Source organism: Megalopta genalis, chromosome 3 (genome assembly GCF_051020955.1).
Source record: "Megalopta genalis isolate 19385.01 chromosome 3, iyMegGena1_principal, whole genome shotgun sequence".
NCBI classification, from domain to species: domain Eukaryota; kingdom Metazoa; phylum Arthropoda; class Insecta; order Hymenoptera; family Halictidae; genus Megalopta; species Megalopta genalis.
Genome location: NC_135015.1, coordinates 8217940 through 8232328, shown reverse-complemented (window position 1 = coordinate 8232328; position 14389 = coordinate 8217940). Strand labels below are relative to the sequence as shown.

At 39.3% G+C, this 14389-nt stretch overlaps 1 protein-coding gene across 15 annotated transcripts in view; it reads left to right on the top strand.

Annotated features, from left to right (window-relative positions):
- Positions 1-14389, top strand: part of LOC143259034 (uncharacterized) — a 448485-nt gene that overhangs the window by 41875 nt on the left and 392221 nt on the right. Inside the window, exon 1 of one of the 15 annotated variants that reach the window (XM_076519818.1) lies at positions 10185-10351. The exons of the other annotated variants lie outside the window; for them this stretch is intronic. The gene's annotated coding sequence lies outside the window, so the exon portion shown is untranslated. Of the gene's footprint in view, positions 1-10184; positions 10352-14389 lie in introns of those variants that run through there. 15 annotated transcript variants of the gene reach the window in all.

Sequence of the window (14389 nt, the reverse complement as noted above, 5' to 3'; positions counted from 1 at the left end):
TCTTGTTACTGACAGTCGACGAGTCGACGATAAGAAGGATTTACTCGAGCTTAACTCCTTTTAATCTCCTCTGTCACCAGAACAGCACTGTCTTTTAAAATCATAATTTATGATTGAAAACAATTTTATTAAAAGTAGAAACACTTTTAAAAACTAAAATTATATATACATTCTATTGGAAAACATGGAACAAAATTTTGCTTCTTTGTAATAGAAGAAAAGCTAGAAGTATTCAAATTTACAGATTTGTAAAATGGATTCCTAATATGAGACTCGGTTTGACTGGGTCTGACTGTATAAATAACCTCGACTAATTGAAATTTATTTTCTTTGCCGCTTTTCACACATTGGGCATATAAAATTAGCTTCTTCAGCAGCGCAGTCTTCTTGGACCCATCGGTAACCCGTTATACATCAAATCTATTGGTCACCATTTGAATAGCAAAGGCCTAAAACGTACATTCTGTGTCATAATTTTCTTCATAATCTCGTTTCATCATTTAGAATAATTTCTTTTTCATCATCTATTGAACTATCATTTCCTATACGTTTTCGCTTAGTAATATTTTTGAGATTGTGTATTTTGGTTTAGCATTAGAGTAATAATTTCTCATATTTGGAAACAATGTTAAATATTAAGGAATTTCGAGAATAACTCTTCAATCTTTAATAATATATTAGGTCTACCGGAAAGTTCTGTCCGATAATGTCATTGCAAATTTCGACAGGTATGCAAATGACATATATTTTTGAAAAATGTTGCTCATAAATTGCCATCACGCTGGCAAGAGGTCATAAGTAACGACGGAAATTATATTGTACAATATAAATATTACTAAATTTATGAAAAATCTATTATTTCCTTTCATTTCTTAAACGGACAGAACTTTTCGGTAGACCTAATATAACTATTTTAAATTTCAGTAAATCTTAAACTTCATTGAATGCATTATACAATAGTATTTATGAAAATATTAACACACCACCTTTAAGAAATTTCCAATATAATCGAACTACTTGAAAAACTTTCCGCGACGTATTTTACGTACATGATTGCCCACGATTAGTATCCAGACTGATATTGCATCGATACCTATCGGTATCGGTTGACAAATTTCGATCCAATACTGAATTGTGTCAAACATGTAGGTATCAAACAGAATCGATACCTCTTCAATACTTACTCTAAAATATCGATACCTGACTGATACTTTTGTGGAAATATCGATGCCTCGCTGATACTTCCACAAGAACGGAAATAAGTAGCGAACGAGTATCGCGATACTTTCAAAGAGTATCAAAGAACCTTCGCTTCGATACAGTATTGGTTTGTTATCATTTTAAGAAGTCTCGGCATCGGCGAGTGATACTGAGTACCTAAAATTCCGTTACATATCGATACCTGCTATCAAGTGCTTTGGTATCGAATCGATTGAATAACATAAATAATATCACTATCGATTCCATCATTCCTCACGACGCTAGACTGATCTCTACGTCAACAAGCAGACGACACGATGAAAGGTGCGAGTTGATACGCAACAACAAAGCGTCGATGCGACACTCGGGATATCTATAACGGAAGCAGGGTGTCAAATATGACACCTATGACTCCTAAGAAGGAGAGGTCTCACATTGCATTTTCGACTTTAGAGCAGACGAATGAAATGAACTGGTCGAGCTTCGGAGTTTTTTTGGCTTTCCTTCGAGAACAGAAAATGGAAATTTAAAAAGGTGCAAGTTAATACGCAACAACAAAGCGACGATGCGACGCTCGGGATATCTATAATGGAAGCAAGCTAGGGTGTCAAATATGACAGCTATGTTCTCCTAATAAGGCGAGGTCTCACATTGCATTTTTGACTTTAGAGCAGACAAATGAAATGAACCGGTCGAGCTTCGGAGTTTTTTTGGCTTTCCTTCGAGAACAGAAAATGGAAATTTAAAAAGCTGCGAGTTAATACGCAACAACAAAGCGACGATGCGACACTCGGGATATCTATAATGGAAGCAAGCTAGGGTGTCAAATATGACAGCTATGTTCTCCTAATAAGGCGAGGTCTCACATTGCATTTTTGACTTTAGAGCAGACGAATGAAATGAACTGGTCGAGCTTCGGAGTTTTTTTGGCTTTCCTTCGAGAACACAAAATGGAAATTTAAAAAGCTGCGAGTTAATACGCAACAACAAAGCGACGATGCGACGCTCGGGATATCTATAACGAAAGCAGGGTGTCAAATATATGACTCCTAATAAGGAGAGGTCTCACATTGCATTTTCGACTTTAGAGCAGACGAATGAAATGAACTGGTCGAGCTTCGGAGCTTTCGGCTTTCCTTCGAGAACAGAAAATGGAATTTAATTTCGATCGATAAGAGTCAGCTCGTTGTTGATGAGGAAGGGAGCGAGGGAGAGAGAGAGAGAGAGAGAGAGAGAGAGAGAGAGAGAGAGAGAGAGAGATAAAGAGAGAGAGAACGAGAGCGAGATAAAGATAAAGAGAGAGAGAGAGAGTGCGAGATAAAGAGAGAGAGCGAGATAGAGAGAGAGAGAGAGAGAGAGAGAGAGAGAGAGAGAGAGAGAGAGAAGGGAAGAGAGGAAGATGGATAGAGAGTTTGCGAAACTTAATATCCCAAGTTCTCCGAGATAGTTAGATTAAAAGCGATAGCAGTGGGGTTAACGAACGCGTCCCGCGATCATCGCGTTGCGGTTTCTCGAGGTCGAGGTACAGTCACGAAGGCAGCGTCGGCGACGGGAACCGTAGTTACGCGCGACAGTGCGTGCACAGGTTGAAAGAGAAGGCTCAATTCCCGGGATAGTTTCTCACGATAGGTGGGTCAGCCAGCCGAAGGTGCGTTCGTATCGGCGATCTGTGCAGAATCCGTGCCGGGGGGAAACGGTACTGCGAAACCTGTTATCTCTGCCAATAATTTCGCTCTATTATATTCCGACCGGCCGATCGCCGCGTCCGATCGACTAATTGTAACGTGTTTATGCCTCGCATCGATCCTCGACCGGCTAAAAACACATCGGAATTGTGTTTCATCCTCTATCGAACCGACCACAATCGCCACTGAATTATGGAACCATCGGATCACCCGACTGCAGTGCTCACCGATAAAATGCCCTCCGAATCAATTCGTGCTCATAATTTAAACGCATATTGGACCCTTCGGCATCATGCGACGTTGACGTTCGCTCTTCGTTTATCGCCAGACGGTTAATTTTCATTCGTTCGTAGTATTCGTATCGAGGGTTCTTCAATAAATGATAAAGTTATACTATAGTTTTTATCGTAAAGGATTTCCCATTCCATAAAATAATAATAATAATAATAATAATAATAATAATAATAATAATAATAATAATCTTTATTATGTCAACGGGGTGGATCCTTTGTTACAGAGAATGTTACAATAGCGAACGCGCGAGACAAAGATAGGAAGATAAAAGTAATAATAACCACATAATAATGAACGAAGATAGAATGATATAATCAGTACTCATGATAATTAAATAATAAAGATAGTAGTTACGTGAGTAACGTTAACAAGAATAATATCAATGCGAGAAGTGGAATGCAATAATAATGATTACAATGATAAGAGTAATAAATGCTTCGCTTGTTGTCGTCCGTATAAAATCTTCTAGACAAATTTGCATAAACATTCACGGTTTGTGAATGTGAGTATTTCTATAATATTTGAGAATTTGATATATATATAACGTCAGACACATGCATGCCTATAATCAAAGTAAATTACATCAAACGGTCATGTCAACCACAAAAACAAGTTGTAGACCGCAAATGTTTAAGCAAATGTAAAAAAGGGTAGTTAAAGTAAATCTTATCCGCTATAACTCAGACGCAGCTTGCAAGTAAAATATATTCCCATTAGGAGTAGCCGGACAGTAATTTCTCGGATTTTCGCGGCGGAGTCGACGGGTCGTAAATTTTTCGCACGACTTTCGCACGGGACCAGTAAGAGTGTAATACAAGAAACGCGTGGAAAACGAACTTGCCGCGAATATTCAGCTGTGCACGGCACGTAGGCGCGTTAGAACGAACCAGCAGGCCGTTTCGTTTGTTCATTCGCATATCCGCGAATTAGACGGTTTTAATGATCTCCATCTGGGACGATTCATAACTCGGTGTAACCCGTTCGGGATCGGCCGTGAGCACGGAACGCTGAGAAAGAAAAAAGTTGGAAAATAGTGGTCTCGAAAGACGATGGAATTCTTTGGTTCCGTGGTAGACTGGTATTAAGCTCGCGCGGAAACGATCAGCTCCCTTGAGCGTGTCCGACTAATTTTCTGAATCGCGCCGCGAACGATAAGGCAGCAGCCTCGTTAAATTCCTTTTAATTGCGTTGGAACCGCGAGAACCGTTTTCGTGCTTTTTCGCCGTCGCCGCCGCGTGGGTCGTAGGACAAATCCAATCAGAACTTTGGCCGCGCCTGGAGGTCACTTAATCAGTCACGAATCTTATCACCGAGACGGTTTACTCGTCTGTTTTCCTTAAACGTCAGTTTCCAAGTGGTTCTAACGGAAGCGTGAAATTAACGGCCTACGGTAATTGAATTCAACAAGAAATGTCTGAGTGCGTAATCTTTTTGTCACTAGTAGAAAATACGCGTTTAATTTGCCAGGTTCTTTGTACTCGTCTTTGAGTCTATATTATTTTATTTCTACGTGTATTATTCTTAATAAGTACACTGCGGATTTTATGCAATTTCCAGTTCAAGTTTACATTAATTTCTGCATAATGGAAGATAGCATTTACATACCGAACGTAGCCTTATTTCAGCAATTTGCGTGAACTCTATTTTGAAGTATACGATAGATAGAAAATATCGGAAAGTGATCATAATCTGTATCAATCCAAATGGCACGAACTACGTTGAAGAACGAATCAATTGCTCTAAATTATGTACCGCAGATAGCCGACAAAATGTCCAAGCATGGCCTTCCGAATGAATCGTATCCGATAAGTATCGCCGATAATTCGGTTCGCTTGTAATTCTAATTAGCCTCGGACATGTTGGAACAAATATCATCGGCGGACAGGTTCCCGGTATCACCGTGCTCCCGAGTTCATTCGCGGCGATTATATCGATCGCGTGTTTTGCGCATCGGGAAATTCACTATCGCGGCGTGCACTATCTGTCGCGTTATTTTCCCGATTTCACGCGCAGGTTTTCCAACGTTCGACACCATGCCGCGTGTCAGATCGACGATAATACCGGCAGTTTGTAACACCGGAGGTCTCGTCGCGGTTTGAAGATCGATATTGTTGGATGTTGCCTGGCCATGCAAATGACTAAACAAGTTCTGACGAACTCGCGATCGGCGTGGCCGATAATCGGGAACCGATTTGCGGTTAAACTCTCGTTCCCGACAACGGGGAAGCCACAGTTTCTGAGTTCGATACCACCCACGCGCCACTCGCGGGCTCTCCGCTTCTTCAACTTCCGCGTGTAAAAGGTCTGCGGAAATTAAACGGAATTCGAACGAAGCTCGCGCGCATTATTTTAATGTACGTATTGATATCGTAATATGCGAGGATTCTGATTGAAATATTATCAGATAAGTTGGCAGTGAGAACTTTTCTAGGTAGTTTAACATGTAGATTCGTCTTTGCATTCTACGTCTATTAATTATTCATTAAAGTCGAGCAATTATATCTAATTAGATTTGTAATGCGCATAATTATCGGCGATTACGTACATCTTATTAGTGGCTTAAAGAAGAAAGCAGGTTACGTGTTTTTTATATCAGTTTAATTCTACAGAAAGATGTTGCTCTCCTGATGTCATTTTTTGATTCTACAAGAAGATATTGTTCTTCCGATATTATTTTAATTTTGTAAGAAGATTTCGTCCTCCTGAAATCATTTTACTTTTACGACAAGATTTTGTTCTTACAATATCATTTCACAATAAGCCATCAGCAGAAACAGCATAACTACATTGCAAACAACACAATAAGACCGATGCAAATACACTGAAAGAATTCCATTTCCCGCGAAGTCTGTCTTCATAATAAGGACGTGTCTACCTATCATTCGAGCACTTGAACAAGGCGCATTGTACATTACACGCGGGCAAGCAAGGAACGAATATCAAACGTCTAGTCTATCATCGCCATCATCCGTGATCATCGCCGTTCCGTCCACGACGAGGCTATCAACCGCGCGGTTACCACCCTATAGATAGATCATAGATCCTTCGAGGACCCGCTGAAAGACGCAAGGAAAGGCAGGATGGGTGACCTCGCCTACGTTCCGCTACCCAATTACATAAACCTGACAGACATAAAGCTCCGTAGAATGGCTGGAACGAATAAGTTATTCAGTCTGCCAACGCGGCCACGCGGAGGCCAACGATGTTAAATGCAAAGGCCTACTTAACGTCACTTTAGTTAGCTGGGTGTGACTGCCTCCGCCATTTCCACGATCCTTCGGTCTGTCTATTTCGGTGTCAATCATCCTCACGGTAATTTCCATCGTCGGCTGTCGATGCTTCACTTTTCGTTTCGGCGATCATCGATCGATCTATCTTTGCGCGATCGAATCAACATATATTCGTTCGTAGCGATCAAACGGACGCATTACTATCTTTAGATCATTGGTACACATGCTACCGCGACCAATAACACTAACCTTCGATAAGTAATTTTGAAGTCACATGTACTGATTTATCATTGTCTTTTAGTGTAATTTCGTTTTTAGCTATAATATGGTAAAATTATTTTACTATGTTGTTTATATCATCGAAAAGCTTTTGCATTTTTATTTCCAGATCACACTTCGCACATCAGAATAAATTTATTTTTATTAAAAATTGTGAATTCGTTGTTAATTTATACCTAGAGATTGACATTCAATAATTTCGAGTTATGTCAATTATTTTGCATTTGGGCTACGAAGAAAATACTGTACAATCGATGGAATTGTAGTGCTTGCCTCTGATATTACATCTTATAAAAGATCAAGATATCAGAAAGCCATAAGCTACGCATTATTATTTACATTAAAAATATAATCTTTATCGTTTAATATCGTATAAACCACTAGTTATCCGTTTTGGATCATAGGTTTAACCCTTTGCACCCGAGTGGCGACTTTGAGGCACCACTAAAATTATTATATCACGGTTTCAAAATCATTTTTATATTATCAAAGTATAGATTTCAAAAATTGTTAAAAGTATAACTGTTGTATAAGTCACAAGACTCAATTTCATACGCGTAAAATGCATTTTGTCATATAAAATGGAAATACTATATAAGTTAGAAAAATTATTTTGGATTTATATTTAAAATAGCTTCGAGTGCAAAGGGTTAATAGGTTGAGAACCAAGTTGTGCTAGATTAAACCTTTATTTCATTTCTTGTCATTTCTTTCATAGCTGTATAAAATTTCATTAGAATTCGTGCAAAAATGTCCTAACACGTTCAAGGTTCCATATTCAGCCACGCAGCTCGCTGAGATTCAAGGCCTTAAGCTGTGAGAAAGTGTTACGTCGTGAGATATCTTGGATTTTTCCGACATCCGTCATCGCTATAAGTCTCTTCAGGTTCCGCTCTCAAGTAATCACTATGATAAAATGAACCTATTACAATTTACTCGTTCTCCTTGTTAATAAGTTATGCTTCCCGCGAGTTTGCGTGTTGCACAGCGAAAGCTTCAAGGAAAAAAAAAAGAAAAGAAGAACCGTGATAAGCACGATGGTGTCCTATGCGTATCTACTACACGCTCATCTAAATTAAACTCCCTTTCGACTTGCTCGTCCAGTTTATGGGTGGTCTTCCGTGAGTTGTACTAACATCGTATCGTGACAGCAGCTCCAGCCTCTTCAGCTCAACTTTTAAAGAGCTGGATCCGATTATCGCGGACCAATGAGAAGCACTACTGAACTGGCAGGATCGATCGTCGCGATGTTTACTCAGAAAACTCTTTTTTCTCTTATCAGAAGGCTGCAATAACCGTCACGAGCTTATGTAACCAGGCCGTTGTTAATCTTGTCTGGGAATGGTCTCCGATTCTTTTGATTTCGTGCATCATTATCAACGTTCAGGAAATTTAAAAATGTCGCCTATCGGGAGCTTGTTTCTGCCGGCATATGGCGACGCGATAACATATCGGCGATTGTTCGCTCTCGATCTGTTTGTATCGACCGCGACAGGAGCTCGTGGGGCCGAGCATACGGTCCCGAGCTGAGCTAAGATAACGAAATCGAACGATCGAGAAAGCTGGACAACGGTGGTAACGTCGAAAATCTGAAGGTCGGGCAGTCATTGAAACAGCAGAGGTTCCAACGACCCTGAACATGGAATCCGGCTGAGCAGGTGTGACTCGACAGCCGGTGCTCGGCTGACTCACAGTGGGCCAAGCTACATTTCAATATCTAGAAATCAATTTTCCAATCTTCAGATTTCGTTACAGAAAATTTACTACTTTATTTCTATGAAGAGTTGTCCGGAACTTTCGTTATAAACGAGATTTTAGTTGACAGCAATGTGTTTATCAAACGATGAAATCGGCACAAGTCATACTAGATCAAACGAAGTTAGTATTCGTTTGATACTTGGGCATTAACACTAAATTTACCGAGTTCTAAAAGTAAGTAACGTGTGTAGCTTTATAGCGATGAGAAGATTTCATTCACAGATTTCATTTGCGGTCATTTTTACCGAGCCGATCAACGTGACTGTTTTCATGCTTTTCTATTAAAGTTACTGAGACTTTAAACGTTTTTTCATGGAAACTAATCAGATTTTCTTAATTTAGGTAAGCATACATAATATACAGGCTGGGCCGGAATTCATAGTATTGGGTTGGCAACTAAGTAATTGCCGATTTGTTCAATGAAATAAAAAATTTCTTTTTACTTGGAATGGAGTTTAATCTGTAATGTATTTTCCATTTTGTTCGACGACCTTTTGCCATCTCTCTGACAACTTGAAAATTCCACGCTCGTAGAAAGTCCGATCCTTTTCGGCCAATAACTGAGTTAAGTGAGATTTTACAGCGTCATCGTCATTAAAAGTTTTACCATGAAGGGAGTTGTCCAGGGTTCGAAATAAGTGGTAATCCGATGGCGCGAGATCAGGGCTATATGGTGGGTGTAACATCAATTCCCAACCAATATCCATCAATTTTTGCCGAGTGGACAAAGACGTGAGCGGCCTAGCATTGTCCTGGTGGAAAATGACACCTTTACGATTGACCAATTCTGGTCGCTTTTACTTGACCGCTGCATTCAATTTGTCCAGTTGATAACATTCACGGATAATAAAAAATAACATAATAATAATAATAATAATTTTATAATATAACATTTACGGATATCATAAAAATGGGAGTGAGAGACATCTATAACTGAAATCGGCAATTATTAGGGTGTCCCATAAGTTTCTTCCCTTTTTTTGATGCGAAATGAATACACGATATTTTTTGTTTAAGATGGATATCATTTACGTATATCATAAAAATGGGAGTGAGAGACATATAACTGAAATCGGCAGTTACTTAGTTGCCAACCCAATACAATCGAGCAGCTGGTGATTCCACGGGAAAAAATAAGAAGCAAATTTGCTATAACATTTTTCTATCCGGGCCTCCGTTTTCGAGAAAATCAACTTTTAAAGTTTGTTCACCATCTAAAGGATTTAGTCTTCGTTTTAGTACGAATAATGGCGAATTATGTTCAAAAGTAATTTCCGCTGAGGAATTTTTTTCAAGAATTCCCGGAACGTAGTTTTCACCGCGCACGCGAAAGCATATCTGGGAACCGCAGCGCCGAAGTTGAAGCAGTTTATAGTGCTAAATAGTTGCTGAAATTCCCACGACGCGAGAAGAGCGCCAATAACTGTATTAAACGTTAATGATGCGAGCGATGATTTATATCGACGCGGCGCAGCAGCATCGCGCCGAGGTAATTGATAATTACGGAAATCGACGTCGACACTGCAACAGAAACGAAATTTACAAAACTGCAGCGAGCGGTTTGAACGATTCAATTAAAGGCAACTTTACATCGTTCGATTGCTGTAAGCTGCCGTGTAATTGGTGGCGATCGCTTTTAAAGGAAGCGCCGGCGTATTACGGTTAATTGGAATCTTTCATCGACTGTCGGCGAGATGGGTAGTGGTGGCTCGTAAAAACGACGATTCCAATTAAAACTCCGGCCCGGCCTGCGTCGCTGGATCACCGGCGAATGTGCGGAATCGGCGTGCTAGTTGTCGAACGTTGAACAACGGCAGCCGAAGTCGGCTCGGAACAGTTAGTCCCGCGGTTATCGACACGGCGATTATACACGGCAGCCGGGGGTGTCGGGCGACGGAAACAAGCGTAAGTAGATTGTAGAGTGTTACGCAAAAAAGGGCAACCGTCACCGCAGAGAACGTCACGGAACAAAAGACGGAGGAGACAATGATGGGACGCCGTTCGGGAGGATGACGCGACGCGATAAAATGCGCTGCCGGCTTACGTAACCGCGGAAATCGTGCATTATACTTACGTGGCGAGCCGAACGGACTCGCAGCAGGTAAAGGCTCTCGCCGTCTGTCCGTCCGGTTCACCTTTGCTAGGACGGTCGGTGCTCTTCAAGGTCAAGGTGAAGGCCTCTCGTAACCCGTCGTCTCGCCACTCGGTCTAGGTCGTCGGACCGGATGGACGAACCGCCTTTTCGCCTTCGTCTTTCCACCTGCGAAACGATCTACGGTCGATTCTCTCGCGTTTTTCGGATCTAGGCTAAGGCGGTCCTTATTTTTCGACTTTCTATTTTTCTAGTCTTAACTCGTCTAAATTGTGGCCGGACCTGGGTAAAAGTATTTGAAAAGGTATTGGAAACAGTTAATGAAATACTCTTGTTTGTACGAAAGAATATTTCAAAATTTATTTGACGTCATAGAGATAAGTACATGTATTGAAAATAGATATTTATGTTGTAGTAAGGAAAACTACTAATTTAAATAATATTTTCTTAAGCTGTACTGGGGAAATAATTATTTGATGAAACAGTATTTCATGAGTTTATATTTTTATTAATTATTTGAAATCATATTTCTTGCGATTAATTTTTGAGATTAAGTGAAACCATAGAAAAAGTACAAATACAAATTGTTATGAAAAATATGCTTTTCATATTTCTCTTGATTGATGAATGTAATTGGAACATTTAACATCTGTCTGCTTTTAACAATGTATATATTTCAAATCATACATATCAAAAGTTTAAACACAAATGTCAAAAGAGATATTGTCAAATGTCAGAAGGGAATGTCAAAAGACAATGTCTCAAAGGAGTAATGATGAGCTTTACGTTGTCTCTCTTATGTAGGCTCTCTATTATCTAAATTATCTATTATAGTCGATAATTTTAAACGTTTGCGAAACAAGTATTCAAAACATGTATTTATGATAAATACGATTAGGTGGTCATGTGCATCATACGGTTGTTTGTCCAGTAATTTTTTCCATTTCCAATAATTTATGTAGACTTTTTTTTAGACTATATTTAACTCTATCGTTTGTTTTTTTACAAAAATTTGTATATCGCAAATGTGACGTATTGTAAAAGTATTATGAAAATGAAAATTTGAATTTGTTAACTTGTTAACAGTTTTAAATGCGAAGTACAACACAGAGTACAAAACAGTACAACACATTTTCAACCTTGCAGATTACAAACGTATGAAAATGACTATTTACTTGTGCAGTTCAAGTTTCTGGACTACTTTGTTTTTTGTAATATTACTGGCAAAACGATGAACGTCTATTACACGGTTATTATTTGTAATATTATTTGTAATATTACGGACAAAACGATGCCTGTATATTAATTTTCGTGCAATATTCACCCTTTTTATTTCATTTAATTTATATAAATTTTATACCTTTTGAAAGTGTGTCTGTCATTCTTCTACGATTAACTCCATAATATGATCTTCATGTTTCAAGTTCTCTCTCTCTCTCAACCTTTGTTACATAAATTTTATAAAAATTTTATTGGGATGGTGCTTAAACATTTCTTAACTATTTGCGGATTTCAAAAGTATGGATTTAAAGGATTATATTTACATGCTAAATTATCTCAGACAATTTGTAACATTACGAACTTATTGCAAGTTCGCTTCTAGAAATTTTTCGATAATTTTTCGAACATTCGAACCATTGAGAAAGAAAATTCCATTTCATCTGATAGGGGGAAGAGGAAATAAAACTTAGCCTAAACTTTCACATTCCGCTAATAACTCTGCAACGCGTTTAAAATTCCCGAGCGGGCCGAATTGATTTCACATCTTTCGCTCGCCATTCATCAGGCTCGATCGACCGATAAAGTTCTTTGTTGCGATTCTTCGTGCCACTCGATCGGGATCGGGAGTGCCTCGTGTACCATCTGACGTATCCGTCACGGTTGTCGTGTTCCTTCTTACGAGGCTCCTGAGGAGAGTGCTCGTGACAAAGGTCTCGAGTTTCCGGCCGTAATCGATAATGTATTCTCCGGTGCGAGATAAAAGAGAGTGACGTTGAAGTAATCGAACAAAGTTCCAGCGAGTCGGTACCGAACTAGATCCTCGTGATTTCCACGCTGAGCGTGTTACACAGACTCCAGAGGCACGACCGAGCTGTAACTGTTCGAACCCGATCGCGATCCAGACAATCACGTTCAACGCAAATTGTTTTCTCTAATGGCTGCGGAATTACGGCATTAAACGTTCGCTCGGCTTAAGGGGCAAACTGCTCGTTGCCGATCCTATTACACAGAAATTGAGTGACATTGATTTCCTGCCGTTGTCTATTCGGCTTGTCAACTTCAAAACGTAATTTCCATAGCATGTTTGTGGCGATTACGTTGACTGGCTTTCTGTTCTCTATTTTTATGAACATTTCGCATTGCCTTTTTGTAGGACGAAGGTCGAGTTGGGCAGAATTTAAATAGAATAAGAAATAACTATTTGAAATAACTAATTTCCAACTGTTATTTTTTATGCTGTTATTTGAAAATGAAAATAATATCGATCCACTTGAAGCAACAGCAATATTAAATGATTAAGTAAATATCAAATAATTAAATCCGGAGCTCCGTTTTCGAGAATAAAGTTTCTTAGTCATTGCTAATGTATAATATCCAAGAAGAATTTCAAAATGATCTCAAATAATCATTTCAAATAATTCCAAAATAATATAATATGTCATTTAAAATAATATTTCCAATAATGTTATTTCAAAACTGATTACAGGCATGGAAATAATTATAAGATAAAATGACGTGTCATTTGAAGTAATATTTCGAATATTATGCAATATTGTTTTTCCTCTAATAAAATTGTGACATCCAAAATTCAGTAAGAAACGTATTAAAAACGCAGATATAGAAAATAGGGTCGAAACCATTTTATTTTACATGAATATCTTGCGCGTGGTAATCGAATACTTTAAAAAATCGCAAATCTAAACAATTCTTGCTCGAATTATAAACAGCAAATGATCTGTTCTGTGATAGTCGCTGAATTAGAATACTCGAAAATAGAAGTGACAAAACATGATTTAGAGCTTGTACAATGATCATATCGTGTGTGCGAAGTTAATTTATTTCTTGCGAACCTTCCTTTACGACGAACCTTGAACGAGCGATGAATCGTGGCAAAAATTGTGTCTTAGCCGAAGCTATCACGCGAGATGTTCGGGAATAAGTATCAAGTTATTTTATATCGTTTGTCGTAAGGAATAAAATTCGCGTCGAGAATATTCTAATGGCAGACTCTCAGCTTCGAAGAACTCTTTTCCGATGCGAAGCCCGAGCTAATGGTATTCGTGAAGGGAAAACCTAACTTTCTTGGCTGAACCTGCCTCTCCGACGTACGCGGCGTGATGCGCATAATATTGTCTTACAAGGACACCCCGTGGTTGCTTCTTTCCGATTTCCCATCCCGAGTTCCATTTCTGGGGGCATCTTCTTCGCACCTCGTCGTTCCTCTTCTGATCTCCCCTCGTGCGCAGACATTTTCTCAGGTTCTCGCTGTTATAAATACGATCGAAGGTCTTCTAGAGGGAAAAGAAATCCAATAATCACCGTCGTTTGGCATTTGGGAGAGTCGAGTAATCGGTATCGAACACGATGGAATTTACGATTCAGCAGCTACAAACGGCCGGTTTTTGCGCTCGACCTTTTCAGCCGGTAGATGCGGGCGAAACTTGTTTGATGCCATCGATACATGCACGCTTCTAATTGGCACTTCTCTGTTAATCTATTTCACGGAGAGTTTCCAAACAATTCGAGACTCGTTGCAACAAATAACTCATTCGGGTCGAGTTCCTATTGGCTAACGTTTGCGTATGTATTATTTCTCGGATGGTTCTGAATACTTGCCATAAAATACCAAA